The 20,422-nt window shown below is 36.5% G+C and overlaps 1 protein-coding gene across 4 annotated transcripts in view; it reads right to left on the bottom strand.

Moving 5' to 3' along the window:
• Positions 1-20,422, bottom strand: part of GULP1 (GULP PTB domain containing engulfment adaptor 1) — a 334,314-nt gene that overhangs the window by 60,328 nt on the left and 253,564 nt on the right. The gene's annotated exons all lie outside the window — the stretch shown is intronic.

Genomic DNA, 20,422 nt, shown 5'->3' with positions numbered 1-20,422 from the left:
TGCTTTAATGCAGTTTATAATGTAAATCAACATTTTTCTTTGTTTTCCAATTAGCATATAAAATTTAAAAACACATTTTTAATACCTAATATACAATACTCATCAAAACCATAAAGTACATTAAAAAATAAAAAAAAATACATGCTGTAGAATTTTAAAGGATCCCTAGAGGTTTTTAGTTAAAACCTAACCTATCCTCCCCAAAAGAAAAAAGTTTGATAGTAATTACCACATTGTAATAAAATATCTATCCTGGAGCAATATAATACCTCCTAAACAGAAGACCAATATCGTGAAACAATCCAGAAAAATTAGAGTTGACATGTGGATATTTTATTCTACAGAATATTTTAAAATAAATAGCAAATAATCATTACATTCATTCAGTTCAGTTCAGTTCAGTCGCTCAGTCGTGTCTGACTCTTTGCGACCCCATGAATCGCAGCACTCCAGGCCTCCCTGTCCATCAACAACTCCCAGAGTTCACTCAGACTCACTTCCATCGAGTCAGTGATGCCATCCAGCCATCTCATCCTCTGTCATCCCCTTCTCCTCCTGCCCCCAATCCCTCCCAGCATCACAGTCTTTTCCAATGAGTCAACTCTTCGCATGAGGTGGCCAAAGTACTGGAGTTTCAGCTTTAGCATCATTCCTTCCAAAGAAATCCCAGGGCTGATCTCCTTCAGAATGGACTGGTTGGATCTCCTTGCAGTCCAAGGGACTCTCAAGCATCTTCTCCAACACCACAGTTCTAAAGCATCAGTTCTTCAGTGCTCAGCCTTCTTCACAGTCTAACTCACATCCATACATGACCAAAGGAAAAACCATAGCCTTGACTAGACAGACCTTAGTGGGCAAAGTAATATCTCTGCTTTTGAATATACTATCTAGGTTGGTCATAACTTTTCTTCCAAGGAGTAAGTGTCTTTTAATTTCATGGCTGCAGTCACCATCTGCAGTGATTTTGGAGCCCCCCCAAAATAAAGTCTGATGACATATATAATTTTCCAAAGACTTCTTCTCTTGTCACATACTACCAATCATAACACCAAAGTGAGATATGAATTCATCAGTTCTTAAATAAACAGACATATGCATGGGTACGTATATGTGTATGTGTGGGTGCTAAGTCACTGCAGTCGTGTCCAACTCTCTGCAACCCCATGGACTGTAGCCCACCAGGCTCCTCTGTCCATGGGATTCTCCAGGCAAGAATACTGGAGTGGGTTGCCATGCCCTTCTCCAGTATGTGTATATACTCTACATCAAATAATTAAGTAGAATCTTGTTCATGTGTTAACTCACAGAATGGAAGTGAACAAAATAGCAGTATAAGAGTGTGTTTTAAAAATCACATGTGATTCCTTCTTTCATTCTTGAAAAAATAACAATAACTAAAGAAATTAGACTTTTGCTTTTTGAACTGGGCTCTATGTATTACCTTCATGATAATCCCCTAGGAAGCAGGTTAAAATATAACAATGAAGATTCTTTGGTCTAATAAGGATAGGCCTAGGGAATTATATTTCTAAAACCATCACAGGTGATTTCTTTTACTAAAAATCTAAGGAATAGACTTAGAAAATAGTAACAGGTCAGGAGAATAGTGGAAGGTTGATAGAAAAGCTGAGATGAAAATACAGGAGATAACTGCTGACCCCCTTTCTGATGAGCTCATGGAAAGAAAGTAAAGCTCAGAAGCACTAAGGCAAAAAAGTTTCAGTTTTCAGATTCTATAAGATACAACAGTTTCTCTTTCTAATATGTTTAAACTATGTCAGAAAACTGCTACTAGGTCTGGATGTAATATTATTAGGCACTATGTTTGCCCAAAGTGATCTCAAGTTGGTTGACCAGACCTGCAAAAAAGACCAAAATAAGTGAAGAAATTCTCAGCTAAAAAGGAATTGAAAAGTTGCCCACTAATATATGAATTGATGCTTTTGAACTGTGGTGTTGGAGAGGACTCTTGAGAGTCCCTTGGACTGCAAGGAGATCCAACCAGTCCATTCTAAAAGAGATCAGTCCTGGGTGTTCTTTGGAAGGACTGATGCTAGAGCTGAAGCTCCAATAATTTGGCCACCTCATGCAAAGAGTTGACTCATTGGAAAAGACTTTGATGCTGGGAGGAACTGGGGGCATGAGGAGAAGGGGATGACAGAGGATGAGATGGCTGCATGGCATCACTGACTTGATGGACATGAGTTTGAGTGAACTCCGGGAGTTGGTGATGGACAGGGAGGCCTGGCGTGCTGCAATTCATGGTGTCGCAAAGAGTTGGACATGACTGAGCGACTGAACTGAACTGAACTGAAGATATGGAAGACAACCAAGCTGATTCCTGACACCAATGAACCCATCACATTTTCTTCTGTTTCAGGTCTGTGTACTCAACTTTGCCTGTATGATATTATTACATGGGAGGTTTATACAGACCAGTGCCTGGGACTCTGATTTAATTAGCTGGGGGCAGAGTTTAGAGCATTTGTGTACATTAAAGCTCCCCAGGTGATTTTAATGTGCCACCAGATTTGAAAAGCGCTGTTTTAGATCATCCAGAAAGGATAAAGGGTCTAAATGACAGGAGGGGAGCTAGAAGTTATTTAGTTCTGAGAAATCTATGGTGTAAACTGTTCTCAACATCTCTGTATTTATCATATCACTGAGAGATTCCCCCCTAGTGGTTGGTCTAGCATTAGCAGAAATGGGAGTTGAAAGCAAACTCTTTGTAGATAAGTGATTATTGAACTACAAGAAGTGTCTGATGTGTCGATAACAGACTGTAAGAGTTACTGGAAATATTTACAGAAAAATATTCCTTACTTTGGCAGCAATGTCATGAGTCATAAGTGTTATATGTAAATAGGTCCATATGGGAAAATGATGGAAGAACTCCAAGTACATTCTAAATGAATCAACCTCTTGTGGTGCTCCAGGAACCTTTTAATATGTTTCTTTCACATTGGCTTTAATTAAGTCATCTGAGGGATGAAACAGGGAGAAGCCTTCAAAGACTGTGGGAACTAAAAAGACATCTGATATGGAGCTTGCCACTTAACCCTTTTTTTCTGTGTAATGCTGGATGCACTGAATGGGAACAATTTTTAAACTGAAAAGCAGATTATTCCTCATAATAGTTTAAGTTTAAAAAGTCATAATGCTTCCTCTGATTAAGGTTTGTATTTGTATGCATTCCATGTCTACATAAAATATTTACAAGACTCTTGAATGTGATGCAGCATGCTGGAATAAGCCCTAGGCTTAGAATTTGAAAATGTTAGAAAAGTCATGATTCTTGAAAAATAAGAATAACTTATTCTTTTTTCCTTACAAAATTGCTCTGAAGACCAATTGCAATAAGAGATGAGAGGGAAAAACAAAACAAAACAACCCTGTAAACTGCAAAATGTGTTATAATTATGAGGGATGGCCACTTCTTAATTTACTGATTCTTTGGAGATGAAACTAGAATTTAGTGGATATTGATGCCTGCTCAGCTTTCCTTGGATCCTCTTTATCAGCACTGGGATCCATCCTCCAGCTTCCCCATGCTTTGCTGGTAAGGGCTCACACCAAGACTTTCAGAGGATTCCTTATGGTCAATGAGGTTACTTTGCCAGTACTGAGAGCTATAAACTTCTGGGAGTTTTCTGCTATCTCAACAATTCTTTAACCAATGACTGGTGCAGAAGTGCAGAGGGCTGGCCTCTTTGCTGGGAAGCAGGGCAAACTCTAAGGTGTACCATCCTGATGCAGAGCTTTCCTCAGAATCAGGCTGCAGCTGGGGATTCACTTGATTTCTTCCCCTCATCTGTCTGCCTTCCCATGTCCTTACTGGTTGTTCCTGGGAACACTTCCTTAACAATCTACTTCCTCCCAAATCTTAACCTCAGGCACTAATTCTGGGAGGAATTGCCTTACCACGCTGTTAAGGGCTTAAATGCTTACGTTCAGGAACATACAGTCTGGCACACCAACCCACAAGCAGCTGAAATACTCTGGTCCTAAGTGCTCTCCAAAGGCTTGCATACAATACAGGTTAGAGGAAGGACTTTAGTTTCCATATTTTCCTACTCTACCTGGTGTCTGAAGCAGGAAGGAAAAGAAGGAACGGAATCAAGCCATGGCCAAGGGGTTATTTCATCCCATCTCAATCAAGCTGTTAACCAGCAGGAGAAACAAGGCCAGGGGAGTTGTGTGTTGCAAGATTACACCACTGTAATGAGTGAAATCACAGACGCAAACCCAGCTCATCAGACTCATCCTCAATACACCAGAGACAGAGAAAAGACCGTAAAAGACCCCAGAGAGAAACAAAAATCCCACAAAGGCCAGGAAATATGACATCAGACTTCACATCAGTGATAATGGAAGAAAAATAACGTCAAATTCTAAGGAAAAAAACAAAAAGATTTATGGCAAGATTACAGATTACCAAGAAGGGGAAAAATATGTACTAAGATGGACTAAAATTTTAAATTCCTGTATCCCAGTTCTCCATAGGAGAAGAGGAAAGTATGTACAATACAGCAAAGGAAGAAATAAAACCCAGGAATCAAGGGAGGATGAAAACCACTACAAAGATGACAAATTGAGGCACGATAGTTAAGCTGGTTATATAGAAACAAGAAAATAATGAGCTGAAATTAGTTGTGTCAGTGAGTGACACTTGGGGAAAGAGCTAGGTAACAATTTGTTGTTTCACTATAAATCTTGGAGAAATATTTAAAATGGACATAAATAACATTGATAAATGCTTCCCTGGTGGCTCAGTAGTAAAGAGTCTGCCTGCCAGTACAGGAGGCACAAGTTCGATCCTTGGGTCAGGAAGATCCCCTGGAGAAGGAAATGGCAACCTACTCTAGTATTCTTGCCTGGGAAATCCCATGGACAGTGGGCTACAGTCCATGGGGTTTCAAAAGAGTCAGACATGATTTAGTGACTAAACTACAACAAACTTTGATAAAATAAAAATTGAATTAAGCCCCCAAATGATAACAAGTTAATGTTACACATACTCATTTATTCCTTAAAAAAAAAAGTATTTACTATGAGTCAAGCTAGTTGTTGGATATATAACAGGTGAAAAATGTCCCTGTTTTGCTATAACTTACATCCCAGTGAGCATACTTGTGTGTGTATGTATCCAGGTATGTATATATGAATGTATCTATATATTTCTATATTTATATCTAGATCACAAACAGATTTCTAAACATCTTAGATTGTATAAGTAAAAATAACACAAATAATAACATAGGGCAGAATATAATATTTAAGATTGAGTGATCAGGAAAGTTCCCTCTAAAAAAGGTGACAATTTAACAGAGACCTAAATGAAAGGAAGAAATGAAATGTACACTCAAACACATTGAGTTCAAGTTCCTCTGAGGTGTCAGCTAAAGAAGCAGACTCAACAGCAGGGTATACAAAGTGGAGCTTGGGGAAGGAGTATTCTGGGTGAAACGTATGGATTAAGGAGACCCTGGAACTGAGGTTTCAACGGAAGAACAGAGAAGTGTCAGAACCATGGCTTCCCCAGGTAGCCGCCACGTTGCAGAGGGAGATGAGAGAGAAGAATGTTGCCAACAGAAATAAACGTTGAGGGAAACGGCAAGGAGAATCAAGAAAGCTGTGTATGCCTAGACGCTCGGTTGTGTCTGACTCTTTGCGACCCCATGGGCTGTACATAGCCTGCCAGACTCCTCTGTCCATGGGATTCTCCAGGCAAGAATACTGCAGTGGGTTGCCATGCCCTCCTCTAGGCGATCTTCCCAACCCAGGGATCAAACCCAGGCCTCCTGCATTGCAGGCAGATTCTTTACTGATCAAGAAAGTTAGATCCTTAATATTTGTAATTAAGGTTGTCATATCAGCAACTAAAATGATAGGATGCTGCTGTTGCTGGGAATGTAAAATGTTACAGCCACCCTGAAATATAGTTTGGTAGTTTCTCTGAAGACTAACATGAACTCATCATAAGACACAGCAACTGTACTTTTTGGTATTTATATCAAAGAGATGACAATTTATATTCTTGTAAATATTTTTGAAATGATATTCACAGTAGACTTATTTGTAAGAGTCAAACGTCAGAAACAACCTAAATATCCTTCAGGGGGTGAATGGTTAAACAAACTATGGTACATCCATACCATGGAACACTATTCAGCAATAAACATAGATGGACTATTGTTACACAGCCTGAATGACTCTTAAGGAAATTATGCCAAATAAAAGAAGTCAATCTCAAAAATTCTCTTTTTTGTTTGAAATTTACCCAAATAAAAAATACAGAATTTTTTAAAAATAATCTTTCAGAAAATGGAACATTGGTATGGTGAACACTTTCAACTCAGTAAAAGTCATTGCTTTTATATTTTAGCAACTTTATGTTTTAGCTCCTCCATGTGGTAGCAAAAAAATAACACTAATGAGAAGAGAGTATAATATCAGACTGTTTTGCTTTATACATGTAGATTCTGAGTGCTATTTTTCAGTGTGGCAAAAGAGCAAAAGAAACAGTTATTTGTTCCATGGCCATGATAATGGTGGGTGTGGAATATTTTAAGTACTCAAGATTTTATCAATTATTTTTCTTCATAATTTCAAAGAGACAACATTCTTCTCAGCACCCCTTTTTTTTATTTTAGAAAGATCAGGCATTAGACCTTACCTAAATCCAAGTGTAAATCCCATACACAAGTATGTGCCTATGCTTTGAAAATCTGCAAAAAAATTTTTCTTTTTACTTGTGAATAAATATTTTAATAGTAGTGTATGTTCTCTATAGGAAATTTAGAAACTACAGAAAAATGTAACAATGAAAATAAGCATCAACTTCTTTCTCATAATCATGAGTTAGTTATCATTGAAAATGTAATATGCTTTAAATTCATTACAATAAAATTAGTCTGCCAATCAATCATCCAGTTACAGTATTAGGCAAACTTACACACAAAAAAACAGAAAAAACCCTCTTAAATTATTGTACATCACTGATTACCTTTTGGGAATTATTGTGTGAGTCCATTTGTGTGTTTGCATTTAAATTTTGGCTGCTAGTTATTACAAGGCTACTAGTTATTAAATTAATCCTAAATAATATGCCAAAGAATTGATACTTTTGAACTGTTGTATTGGAGAAGACTCCTGGAGTCCCTTGGACTGCAAGGAGATCCAACCAGTCCATTCTAAAGGAGATCAGTCCTGGGTGTTCTTTGGAAGGGATGATGCTAAAGCTGAAACTCCAGTACTTTGGCCACCTCATGCGAATAGTTGACTCATTGGAAAAGACTCTGATGCTGGGAGGGATTGGGGGCAGGAGGAGAAGGGGCCGACAGAGGATCAGATGGTTGGATGGCATCACTGACTTGATGGACGTGAGTCTGAGTGAACTCCAGGAGTTGGTGATGGACAGGGAGGCCTGGCATGCTGCAATTCGTGGGGTCGCAAAGAGTCGGATACGACTGGGTGACTGAACTGAACTGAACAGAAATAATATGCATAGATAAAAATGATATAAAACATAAAGGGACATTTAGAAGATATTAGACCATGAAAAGTAAGATGATAGTGATCTAAAAATTTCTTGTGCATTAGTCTATATGTTTAAAGGTATAACAATGTACCATATATTTTTCACAGATTTTACAAAACTATAAAATGTCTTTGGAAAATCATCAATAAAGACTTAGACAAATACTGAGCAAATTTTTGTAGTCTAAAACTAATTATATTAATATATTCCATGCAAATATTTCAACCTATACATCTCTTTGCTCAGTGCATTTAGATACTTTGTAAATGTACTCATAGCAGATATTTTAATGGCAGCAGTTTGTTGAAATTAAAAACATAAAGCATCAGTAAACTCAGTATTATATACAAAAATATTTACTTTATAGACTTTCAAAATTTGAATGCTATTAAGCTGTTTCTTTCATGTTTGGCCTGATACTTTCCAAAACTCCTGCAACTATTTTTCAATTAATTAAAATGACAGGTTTTCTTCCAGATAATCTCAGAAGATGTCTGTAGTCATTTCTTTCAGTTATTTCACTGTATTCCATTAAGCCTAAAATAAGCATTTTTTTGAAACATATGTGGAAGTTTGAGGATTACATCTTTATTTTCAAATATTACTTGAAATTGACTTTTTTTCACTTGAACAGCTATTTATTTTATGACTTGCTTCTCTGCCAGTAGAGAGCAGTGTTGGACATCATATGGACCCAACTATACTACCCGCTTTGCTTTCCTGAATGTTTTTAGTCATTCTATAAACATGAATACTGTAGGTTTTTAAAAAGTGCCAGGTAAACAAAATAATTAACTAAAGAGTTACTAAGTCTAGCTGCTGTGAAATCTGACACTATTTAACATATGAAAGAGCTTAACTTATGACAAATACATGGAATACATGCTTTGTTTATATCACATTAAAACTTGCCCATTGTATGTAAGATAATATGTTCTAGAGATAATTATTTTAAAATATTACAGAGAAATAATTTCCATTCTGTACATCATAGAAGCTTAATCTAACATCAAGGCTAATAAATAACCATTGGTAGCATAACGACCAATGGATATTCTAACTATATAGGGGAAAAAATGGGCTTCCCAGGTGGTATTTGTGGGAAATAACCCATTTGTCAATGCAGGAGACATACAAGATGTGGGTTCAATCCCTGGGTCAGGAAGATCCCCTGAGGGGGGCCATTGCAACCCACTCTGGTATTCTTGCTTGGAGAATCCCATGGACAGAAGAACTTGAAGGGCTATAGTCTATAGGGTTGCAAAGAGTCAGACACGACTGAAGTGACTTAGCACAGAAAAAAATAAATGAGAATGTCACTATCTTTGTAACCAGGGTTGCAGAGACTTCAATAGGATGGGGCTAATTTTCTTGGTATTAACTTGACTGCATATGTGTAAAACAAAAAACAAAAAGAAACCCACAGTACTTAAACCTTCCAGCTACTCAACTGTACACAGTAGATAAGCCATATTTAATTTTATAGTCTTTATTTGGCTGACTTGCCATGTCACAGTGCCAAGCAATACAGGAAATGTCATTTTTAAAAAGCTCATCATAAAAGTCAATTGCTAAAGAAAGGTCAGAATCAATTGAATTTAAATCTATTATTTAATCTTCAAAACCACAATTCTAAAAAATAAAATAGATCCACAAAAAAAGAAAGGATATACTTTAAACTAAATACTCTAAAAGTTATCCTTTAAAGGATGGGCAGGATTTAATAGAGAATTAAAAAAAAAAAAATCAACTATTGGTGTTAGTATTTAAAAGTCTACATTTTAAATTTGATTTGATATTTATTCTCATTTTATTGTAGGAACTTTCTATTAAATTGTATCTTGTAATGTCTTCTTATTTTATATGAATATAGAGTGTATTATTTTAAGAGGCTCTTGCTTTCAAAACAAGATTTCCAAGTTTATGCCAAAACAAATCTACTTGCTGTAAACAAGAAACAGCTCATTGTGCACTGTGGAAGGGTCTTTTAAACTGAGTTTTGAATCACATGGTCACAAGAAGAAGTGGTGAGTTTTTGTCCTGTGCCAGAGACCCCTCGGCAGTCAAATTTTCCTTCACATCTGAAGACTTAGACAGGTGGAGTGAAGGGCAGAACATTCACCTGTGTTGTTATAGATAGAAGTATTACTAATATAAAGACACCAACTTACACAGAAAACCAAAAGCATGCGCTTTGGATCCAGACAGTCTTTATAATCCATTTTTCTCATTAGAGAACCACTTGATTGTGGACTGTGGAGATATTATCATTCAGCTTCCACTATAGATAATATAAACTGAGGACCAAGAAGGTCACAAAGCTCTTTAGTAGCACAGCTAAGGTTAGGATTCTAGCTCTCTTAGTTTTCAGACACATACTCTTCATTTTTGTTATTTTTACATAAAACAGAAACAGAATGAAAGATAATATAGTATGTTGCATATATATTACCCATTTATGCTATATCCATTTGGCTAATTGTTTTATATTATAGTTTCTGTCTTTGTGAGATAAAATCTGAGGAGGTCAAAAATAGTTGGTTGGCTTAATAGTTAGGTTACCTGAATTTCCTCTACCAAGTATTTATTGTATTTCTCATTCATAAAATGGGGCTAACACACAGTATTTCTGTGAGAATTAAATGAGAAAATGCAATTAGTGACTGTAACAGAGTGAATATTCACTGCATCTATGCTTAGAAATTAAATAACAGTCATAACAAGAAAATAAGGAAGTCAAACCTGCCCACAACAGATTATGAAGGAGAAAACCTACTTTAAGCCACTAGTAATCAGATTTTGGCTACAGAGGCCTTTCACAGGGTTGCAAAGAGTCGGACATGACTTAGCAACTGGGGGGCAAACGACAACAGGGGCCGTTAGAATTCTCACTAACCCATACAGAGGTGTATTTTTCCCTCAAAATTTTATTATTTTCAAACATTTATTCTTCTGAATTCTTATTGTAGTTTAATTGTAACACAATCAATTACATAAGGTGAGGTGTGAAATTTTTAGGATATTTATGAAATATCGACTTGTGGATACGATTGCAGTAAGTGTTTATATTGCTTTTCAGGTATGCCAAGTACTTTTATTGCTAAATATATTCCTATTTTCTTTATTGTTTAGTGTAAATAAATTTTCTTGACTTATTGCTAGTATAGGAAACAGCCTGCATTTTGTTAACTTATGAAATTTTCTTTGTTTTTTTCAGTTATACATATACACATTATTTTTAGAATTATTTTCCATTATAGGTTATTACAAGATATTGATTATAGTTCCCCATGTTATACAGTAAACCTTTGTTGCTTGTTGGATATCTATTTTTTTAAATAGAACTCTAGCATTCTACTCGTACTAAGTCAAACAAGTGATTTACTAAATTTTCTTACTAAGTTTTATTTATTTTGAAAAATTTGAATCTACTACAATGTAATTATCAATGAAGAAAGAACACACTTTATTTTCTTTCATGATATTGTTACCAATTTTTCATTTTCCTTTTCTACAAAACCATGTTAAATAACAGCGATAACAAGGACCCATTTCTTATTCTTAATTTTCATGGGATTTAATTAAGCTTTTGGCAATATTTACATAAGCCAAATATAATATAAAAGTAACACTGCTTATTATTCTGTGCTGTGTGCTGTGCTTAGTCGCTCAGTCGTGTTCAACTCTTTGCAAGCCTATGGATAGTAGCCTGCCAGGCTTTTCTGTCCATAGGGATTCTCCAGGCAAGAATACTGGTGGGTTGCCATACCCTCCAGGGGATCTTCCCAACCCAGGGATCGAACCCAGGTCTCCTGTTCTTCAGGCAGATTCTTTATCATCTGAGCCACCAGGAAAGCCTGCTTATTATTCTACTTTCTTCTTAAACTTTAATATCATAATTGCCCCCCAATTTTTTGTGTTCCTGAACTCTGTCCAAAACAGAATATACTTATTTGGAGAAGGCCCTAACATTTCAAAGAACCCTCACATCTCTCCTGAGCTAAATTTATCTTTTCATCCCTTTTGGAGACAACATTCCTTAAAAAGTCTAAATTCAAGAGCTTTTAAAGTATATCCTCCATTAAAGGGATAACCTTCCCAATACTTCCTCCTCATAATCATCATTATTTCTATATTTTATTCCACTTAAAGAATATTTATTGTGTACCATCTATGTCAGTGTCTGTTCAAGACACCAGGGATTCAGCAGTGAACAAAACAGATCCAAATCATTGACCTACTATCTTCAAAGCACAGAGAGAGTGCCTATATTTTCCACAGGTTTTCCTTGATTCTACTCTATTTCCAGCCTCTTTACTCAACCATAATCTAAATAGACTGCAATTAGAGAGCTTCCAAATCAATAATAATTGCCTCAGTGGAGTTTTCTGGCTCTACTTGATCAGTTTAAATTTTCAGCCATGCCCACATGGCTTCTCCCAAGAAGACGTCATCCCACGATGAGTAGAACTTCTTCATATGTAAATATCACAGAAATGAGTGACCACAATAAAGGACTTTACTACTTAAATTGCTATCCTCCTTTCTCTAGGAACAAAGGAAAATCTACTTTTTAGATATTCATAGGCTGTGCATAGCTCTTTCAAGTGAAAAATGAGTGTTGGCTAATGATACTCTTGTAGTGCAGATTTATTTATTTCTTTCAGCAGACTTTCTGTCAGTGATTAACATGGCCTGATCAGTCTGTGAAGCACTGTTGACAGCGGGTGTGCTGTGATGGTACAAGCAAGGAAGACTGGATCCTGCCCCCATGAGGTTTTACCTCATAGATTTCAAACACATACAAGGAAAGACAGAGACAACAAAGAACAAAACAAACAAACAACAACCTGTAACCTGGAACAGATTGAAACAAGCTTAATGTCAGTCACTATGAGAGCACTCTTCTATTACCTTTTATGGGGGGTGCCCAGAGTAAAAGCAGGCTCTGCACTCAGCAGGACTTCTTTTAATCAAGAGCCATTTTTACTGAGAACCTACTATGTGTCAGGCACTGTTCCAGACACTTCGATACAGTGATGCACAGAAAAGTCAAAGATCGTTATGGAAGTGGCTTGGTGGAGCCATGAAAAAGGGTCTTAGAACCCCATGGACACTAGTTATGAATTCTGGCTCTGCCATTCATAGGTGTATGAGTCTTAACATCTCTCTGAGCAGCAGCGTCTTCTTTCATAAAATGCAGATAAATATTCCTATACTTATAAATATTGTTGTTGTTCATGTTCTCAGTTGTGTCCAACTCTTTGCAACCCCATGGACTACAGCACGCCAGGCTTCCTTGTCCTTCACCATCTCCTGGAGTTGCCTCAAAATCATGTCCATTGAGTCAGTGATGCCATCCAACCATCTCATCCTCTGTCATCCCCTTCTCCTCCTGCCTTCATCTTTCCCAGCATCAGTGTTTTTTCCAATGAATCGGATCTTCACATCAGTTGGCCAAAGTATTGTAGCTTCAGCTTCAGCATTAGTCCTTCAATGAATATTCAGGGTTGATTTCCTTTAGGATGAATTGGTTTGATCTCCTTGCAGTCCAAGTGACTGCCAAGAGTCTTCTCCACCATCACAGTTTGAAAATATCAATTCTTCAGTGCTTTTTTATGGTCCAACTATCACATCCAAACATGACTACTGGAAAAACCATAGCTTTGACTAGATGGACCTTTGTCAGAAAAGTAATGTTTCTGCTTTTTAATGCTGTCTAGGTTGATCATAGCTTTTCTTCCTAGGGGCAAGCTTTTTTTTTTGTTGTTGTTTGTTTGTTTGTTTTGTTTTGTTTTAATTTCATGGCTGCAGTCACCATCTGCAGTGATTTTGGAGCCAAAGAAAATAAAGTTTGCCACACTTTTGATCCATTGTTTCCCCGTTTATTTGCCATGAAGTGATAATACCTGATGTCATGACCTTAGTTTTTTGAATGTTGAGTTTTAAGCCAGTTTTTTCACTCTTCTATTTCACTTTCATCCAGAGGTTCTTTAGTTCCTCTTTGCTTTCTGCCATAAGGGTGGAGTTATTTGCATATCTGAGGTTGCTGAAATTTCTCCTGGCAATCTTGATTCCAGCTTATGATTCATCCAGCCCAGCATTACACATGATGTACTCTGCATATAAGTTAAATAAGCAGGGTGACGATATACAGCTTTGACATACTCCTTTCCCAATTTGGAACCCATCCATTGTTCCATGTCTGGCTCTAACTGTTGCTTCTTGACCTGCATACAGGTTTCTCTGGAGACAGGTAAGGTGGAATGATATTCCCATGTTTTGAAGAATCTTTCTAGTTTGTTGTGGTCCACACAGTGAAAGGGTTTAGCATAGTCAATGAAGCAAAAGTAGATGATTTTCTGGAATTCTCTTGCTTTTTCTATGATCCAACAGATGTTGGCAATTTAATCTCTGGTTCCTCTGTCTTTTCTAAATCCAGCTTATGCATCTGGAAGTTCTTGGTTTACATGCAGTTGAAGCCTAGCATGAAGAATTTTGAGCATTACCTTGCTAGCATGTGAAATGAATGCAGTTGTGTGGTAGTTTGAACATTCTTTGCCATTGCCCTTCTTTTGGATTGGAATGAAAACTGACCTTTTCCAGTCCTGTTGAGTTTTCTAAATTTGTGGGCATATTGAATGCAGCACTTTGGCAGCATAAATTTTTAAGATTTGAAATAGCACAGCTGGAATCCAATCACCTTCACTAGCTTTGTTCATAGTTATGCTTCCTAAGGCCCACTTGACTTCACACTCCAAGATGTCTGGCTATAGGTTAGCAAACACATCATCATGATTATCCAGGTCATTAAGATCTTTTTTTTGTGTGTGCATAGTTCTTCTGTGTATTGTTGCCACCTTTTCTTAATATCTTTTGCTTCTGTTAGGTGCATACCGATTCTGTCCTTTATAGTGCCTTTCATTGCATGAAATGTTCCCTTGGCATCTCTAATTTTCTTGAAGATATTTCTAGTCTTTCCCATTCTATTGTTTTCCTTTATTTCTTTGCATCATTTGCTTAGGAAGACTTTCTTATCTCTCCTTGCTCTTTTTTGGAACTCTGCATTCAGATCGGTATATCTTTCCTTTTCTCCTTTGCCTTTCACTTTTCTTCTTTTCTCAGCTATTTGTTTGGCCTCCTCAGGCAGCTATTTTGTCTTTTGCATTTCTTTTTCTTGAGGATGGTTTTGATCTCCACCTCCTGTACAATCTTACAAACATCCATCCATAGTTCTTCAAGTACTCTGTCTATCAGATCTAATCCCTTGAATCTATTTGTCACTTCTATTGTATAATCTTAAGTTATTTTATTTAGGTCATCCCTGAATGGCCTGGTGATTTTCCCTACTTTCTTCAATTTAAGTCTGAATTTTGCAATAAGTATTTCATGATCTGATCCACAGTCAGCTCCAGGTTTCATTTTTGCTGACTGTATAGAGCTTCTCTATCTTTGACTGCAAAGAATATAATCAATCTGATTTTGGTATTGACCATCTGGTGATAACCATGTGTAGAGTTGCCTCTTATGTTGCTAGAAGAGGGTATTTGCTAAGACCAGTACATCCTCTTGGCAAAACTCTGTTAGCCTTTGCCCTGCTTCATTTTGTACTCCAAGGCCAAATTTGCCTGTTACTCCAAGTATCTCTTGACTTCCTACTTTTGCATTCCATTCCCCTATGATAAAAAAAGACACCTTTCTTTGGTGCTCTAGAAGGTCTTGTAGGTCTTCATAGAACCATTCAACTTCAGCTTCTTCAGAATTAGTGGTTGGGGCATAGACTTGGACTACTGTGATATTGAATGGTTTGCCTTGGAAACAAACTGAGATCATTCTGTTGATTTTTGATACTGCACCCAAGTACTGCATTTTGGACTCTTTTGTTGACTATGAAGGCTACTCCATTTCTTCTAAGAGATTCTTGCCCACAGTAGTAGATATAGTGGTCATCTGAATTAAATTCTTCCATTCCCATCCATTTTATTTTGCTGATGGTTCACTGATTAGTTATAAATGAGTTATGAGTGAAAATTATATGGGTAAAGGGCCTGACACATAGTAGGCATTCAAAAAGTTTTTGCTCCATTTAACAAATGCTCCTACAGGGAAAGACAAATACTGTGTGTTGTCACTTATAGGTGGGAACTAAAAATACAATTAACTAGTGAATGTAACATAAGCAGACTCACAGATACAGAGAATAAACTAGTAGTTACCAATAGGAAAAAAGGGAGTGAAAAGGACAAACTATTGAGTGTGAGACAGGCTCAAGGATGTACTGAACACTATGGTGAATGTAGCCAATATTTTGTAAATGGAAAGTAGGCTTTAAAAATTGCATAAAAATAAATTTTTTAAATAAATTGTTTTCACAAAGAAAAAAGCATATACTTAAAATTGTTCCCTTGGCATCTCTAATTTTCTTGAAGAGATTTCTAGTCTTTCCCATTCTATTGTTTTCCTTTATTTCTTTGCATCATTTGCTTAGGAAGACTTTTTGAAAATAGAAATGCTCCTAAATAATACATAAGTACTGATTATCCTAAAGTAATGCTGAACAACAGGATTTGTGATAATTTTCAACAACAGTCAGGGTGGTTTTCTTTTTTTTTTTCTTCTGATTTTATAGATTCAACATAATTCTATTAATAGACTTTAAATAAATCTGCTGGGAAGCTGATGACTCTGGATAATTAAGTGGCAGATGGGGAAATACAGATGCATCAAGCATCCAACAATGGCAGGGTCCTGGCAATTCCTACTGGGAACCAGGAGAATGAGAGGGTCACCCTGAATCGGCATTATCAGTGAGTCTGTTTATGTAAGGAGTCTGTCTACCTTGGGATCAGATGCTGCTCTGAGGACATATGCTGTTTTATCTCACTAGCTAATAGCTTAATTCTCTCTTCCTTGTTTGTGAAAGTGAGCCATTATTCTGCTTCTATTATCACAATTCATTCTTCCTGCTTTTGATACAATTAGGTCAATCCTATATACTTCTAATTTAACATGATAATCCAGTTTAATTTTTAAGTACATGCTTTTTTCGTCGTGAAAACAATTTTATTTAGTTTTATTTTAAAACTTGAAGTCAATTAGCATTAATTAGCACCAATTAGTCTTCACTGTAATGCTTAATTGGTTTGACTTGATCCCTGCTATATGCTGATTTTATTTGATTTTCCTTGGCCTTTAAAGAAATCAATTGTCACATATTCCTGGGTGGCTTTTAAGAGTGTTTTTCAGTTGCCCTTTGAAAATTATAATCCTGGTATTAACATAGACCTTTATGTTTTTATTGGAATACTTCTAAAAACTTAATAACATGATCAGTGACTATAAATCCAAACTATATAAAAACTCCCCTTTATATATACATATTACATTGCAGTATATTACTTTTCTCAGAAAGAACTATATACATTTATATTTGCCATAAATATATTTGATTAACATATGAAATACTTAAATTTGCTAATTTCAGACTATAAAACTGGTATTTGAGAAGAATGTTTACTTTATATGCAGTTCCATTATTAATATGACTAAAGTTTAAAGTTACTTATTTTTAATATATTTTTATTTCATGTATTTTATGATATGCCATTTCAATTCCTTGCCTATCAGACAATATATTATAATCCTGAGATTAGTTTGTTTTCATTTAAAAGCAATAAATGTTATTAAAATGTACAAATAAATGAACTGTTAACAAGGGCATAATAGCATTTAAATCATATTTATTTGCATCTCATTTCAGAGCTAATTTAGTATAAATTTCAAAATTATATATGGCCACAGTAGAAATTATGGATGCTGCTACAGGTAAGAATTAGAAAACAAATGGTATTCTTTGTCCTCAACATTTACATTCTAATACTGAAGATTATCCAAAATCAGGAAGTATCACTCTATAAAGCCTTGCTCTTCCCTCCAAAAAGAATTTACTAAAAACTAAGAGTTGCTATAATTTAAACATGATTAATTCTTTATCTGAGTGTAGACAGCATTTCACACACTGGACATCATGGGGAGGGGCCTTTTAAGTCTTTGATGACATCTCATTGAGGTTGGTGGGGCCTCAGTCACTAGAACCATCTCTCAAGCTTTGCCTGTAGAAACCCACCCAGCCAGCAGCCTACAGGAAGGCATGCAAAGTGGGTGGTTGATAGAGAAAATGTCTTGATAAGGGCAAGTAACTTTCTCTTATTCTCTCAACAGTCTTGTTAGCCTCTCCACAGAAATGACTTCTGGCTTGTTGCTCTAAAAACACTTCCTGAGAGAAGGAAGAAATTCAGATTGTAGTTGGTTCTTTTGTACTTGGGTTGAATTTTCCATTTGTTATTAGGATAGCAAATTTACCCAGTTACCATATATGCTGTGTGTAAAATACAAAGCCTCATGTTAACACTGAAGTCTAAGGGCTTCAACTTTGTTAATTTTTATTGTCCTCAAAGATTGGCTGTTTACTTAATGATCAGGTCAAACTTTATTCTGCACAGTGATATAATGCTAGGAGAAATCTATGAATTCAAATTAAGATCTGAATCTTGGGTCTGCTGTTACAAAGATTTTTGGTCAATCTATATTTCCCAATGTCAGTCTTTATAAAAAATGGTAGTGATATTTCTATATGGAGTCATTCTGAGGATTGCTGAAGATAATGAGAATATAGTATTTAGTATTTAATAGGTTTGTCTCACTTAATGAAGTAAGAGAACTGAAACTATTTTATAGCAAAAGTTAGAGAGTGTCTTTGAAATTAAACTGTTCCATACCACATGATCCAGATATATTATAGAAAACAGGCTTCCCTGGTAGCTCAGATGGAAAAGACTCTGCCTGCAATGCAGGAGACTTGGGTTTGATCCCTGGGTTGAGAAGATCCCCTGGAGAAGGAAATGGCAACCCACTCCAGTATTCCTGCCTGGGGAATTCCATGGACAGAGGAGCCTGGTGGGCTACAGTCCATGGGGTCACAAAGAGGACATGCCTGAGCGACTAACATGTTCACTTTCACTTTCACACTAGATGGCCCAGATGTATTATAGAAAACAACTATAACCAATTAGCTTCTGGTTTTATCGACTACTTTGAAATTATATAAATATCAGTAAAAAGGCAAGAGTGTTTGTCATGCCAGTTCTCCTTATCTATAGTTTTAATGCCTTTTAATGGCACCCCACTCCAGTACTCTTGCCTGGAAAATCCTATGGACAGAGGAGCATGGTAGGCTACAGTCCATGGGGTTGCAAAGAGTTGGACATGAATGAGCGACTTCAATGTCAATGTCAATGCCCAATATAATTTCAGGAGTTTAAAAAATGGGAATCTGATTTAAGTAAGTGTACTATGTAGGTGGGCAGTGATCTCATTAATGAGGTCATGCAACTGCATGACCAACCAAATGGTACAAAAGAAGTTAGTCTGAGGTAACCAGAAACATACTGGTTCAGTAACTGTAAATTGGTTCAAGTCTGAAACTTGCCCTGTTAAATGATCCAGTTTGTGAAAGTCAAGGTATTTAGGAAATATATAAACCATCTCAATGCCTCTAATGTATATGTCTCAAGTCCAATACATACATAGATAGATGTATTTATTTGAGACCAAAGTATTTGATCCATTGGTTATGATTTTCTGTATGAATAGACTTGTACGTTGACAATTCCATCTGGACCCAATGGGTGAATCTATCTAAGATGTTTAGTTATAGGTCATATCGAAAGATTTGGCATGCTATGACTATTTTCTTGGGAATATTTGTTGACAGGGAGACCACTACCTTACAAAGACATCTGCTACTATACTGACCACTCCGTAAAATATTCTTCCTGTGCGTGCATGTGAAGTTGCTTCAGTCATGTCTGACTCTGTGATTCTATGGACTGTTGCCCACCACCCAGGCTTCTCTGTCCATGGGATTATGGGATTCTTCAGACACGAATACTGGAGTGGGTTGCCATGCCCTCTTCCAGGGGATCTTCCTAATCCAGAGACTGAATGCTTGTCTCTAGCATCTACTTGCACTGGCAGGCGGGTTCTTGACCACTAGCGCGACCTGAGAAGCTCCAATATTCTTCCTAGTATAGAGTTGTTTTGGCGAGAATGACAATGAAGCAGAAACTAAAATATTGAAGGAATGAGGAAGTGATCTGGGGATTATAGATGATATCAACTAGGAGAGGAAGAGTGGCATAGTTTGATAACTTGAGACTCAGAGCTAGAGGATTTTAGGGAGAAGGAAAGGCAAATTGCTTGCCAGGCCAGGTGTTCTGGGAAGAGCTGTGTGGGAAAAAAAAAATCACTTGTGAAAAGGGTTCAAGGTTGGCAAAGACAACAGGGGATTTAAAGACCTCAGAAGAGAGCTCTTTTCCTTTGAAGCAAGAATAAGTAAGGTTCAGAGGAGAAGTGGAGGAAACAGAGGATTTTGCTGATGATTGATGTTGAGTTCCCAGAGAACCAGGAATAGTTCCTTCCTCGAAGAAAAAAAAAATTTTTTTTTCATTTACTTAAAAAATAATTTTACTATGTCCAAAAATGTACTTAAAGTGTCCAATAGAGTCATAAAATAGAGAAAGATGAAATGAACCAGAAAAAATGAACCAAATGAACAATAAAACAAGAATATAGAGTAGAAACAGGCTTGTAGTCAAAAACCATGTAATCCTGTAAATTTGCTAGAAGTGGATCATGAACTGGGCTTCAGTTTCTTCAAGAGTAGTGTAAAGAAGTGCCATCAGTTCACTATATGATTCACTGTTGACAAGGTAAAATAAAAACAGATGTGTTTCATATATATGCTGAGACTTTGAAGTGTAACTGGATTAATAGGTGATTTCACTGGCAGAGTGTTTGATAGTTCATTAAATTTCAAATAGC

This window comes from Oryx dammah, unplaced genomic scaffold, assembly GCF_014754425.2.
Source record: "Oryx dammah isolate SB20612 unplaced genomic scaffold, SCBI_Odam_1.1 HiC_scaffold_27, whole genome shotgun sequence".
NCBI lineage: Eukaryota > Metazoa > Chordata > Mammalia > Artiodactyla > Bovidae > Oryx > Oryx dammah.
This window is presented reverse-complemented; position numbering and strand designations above follow the sequence as displayed.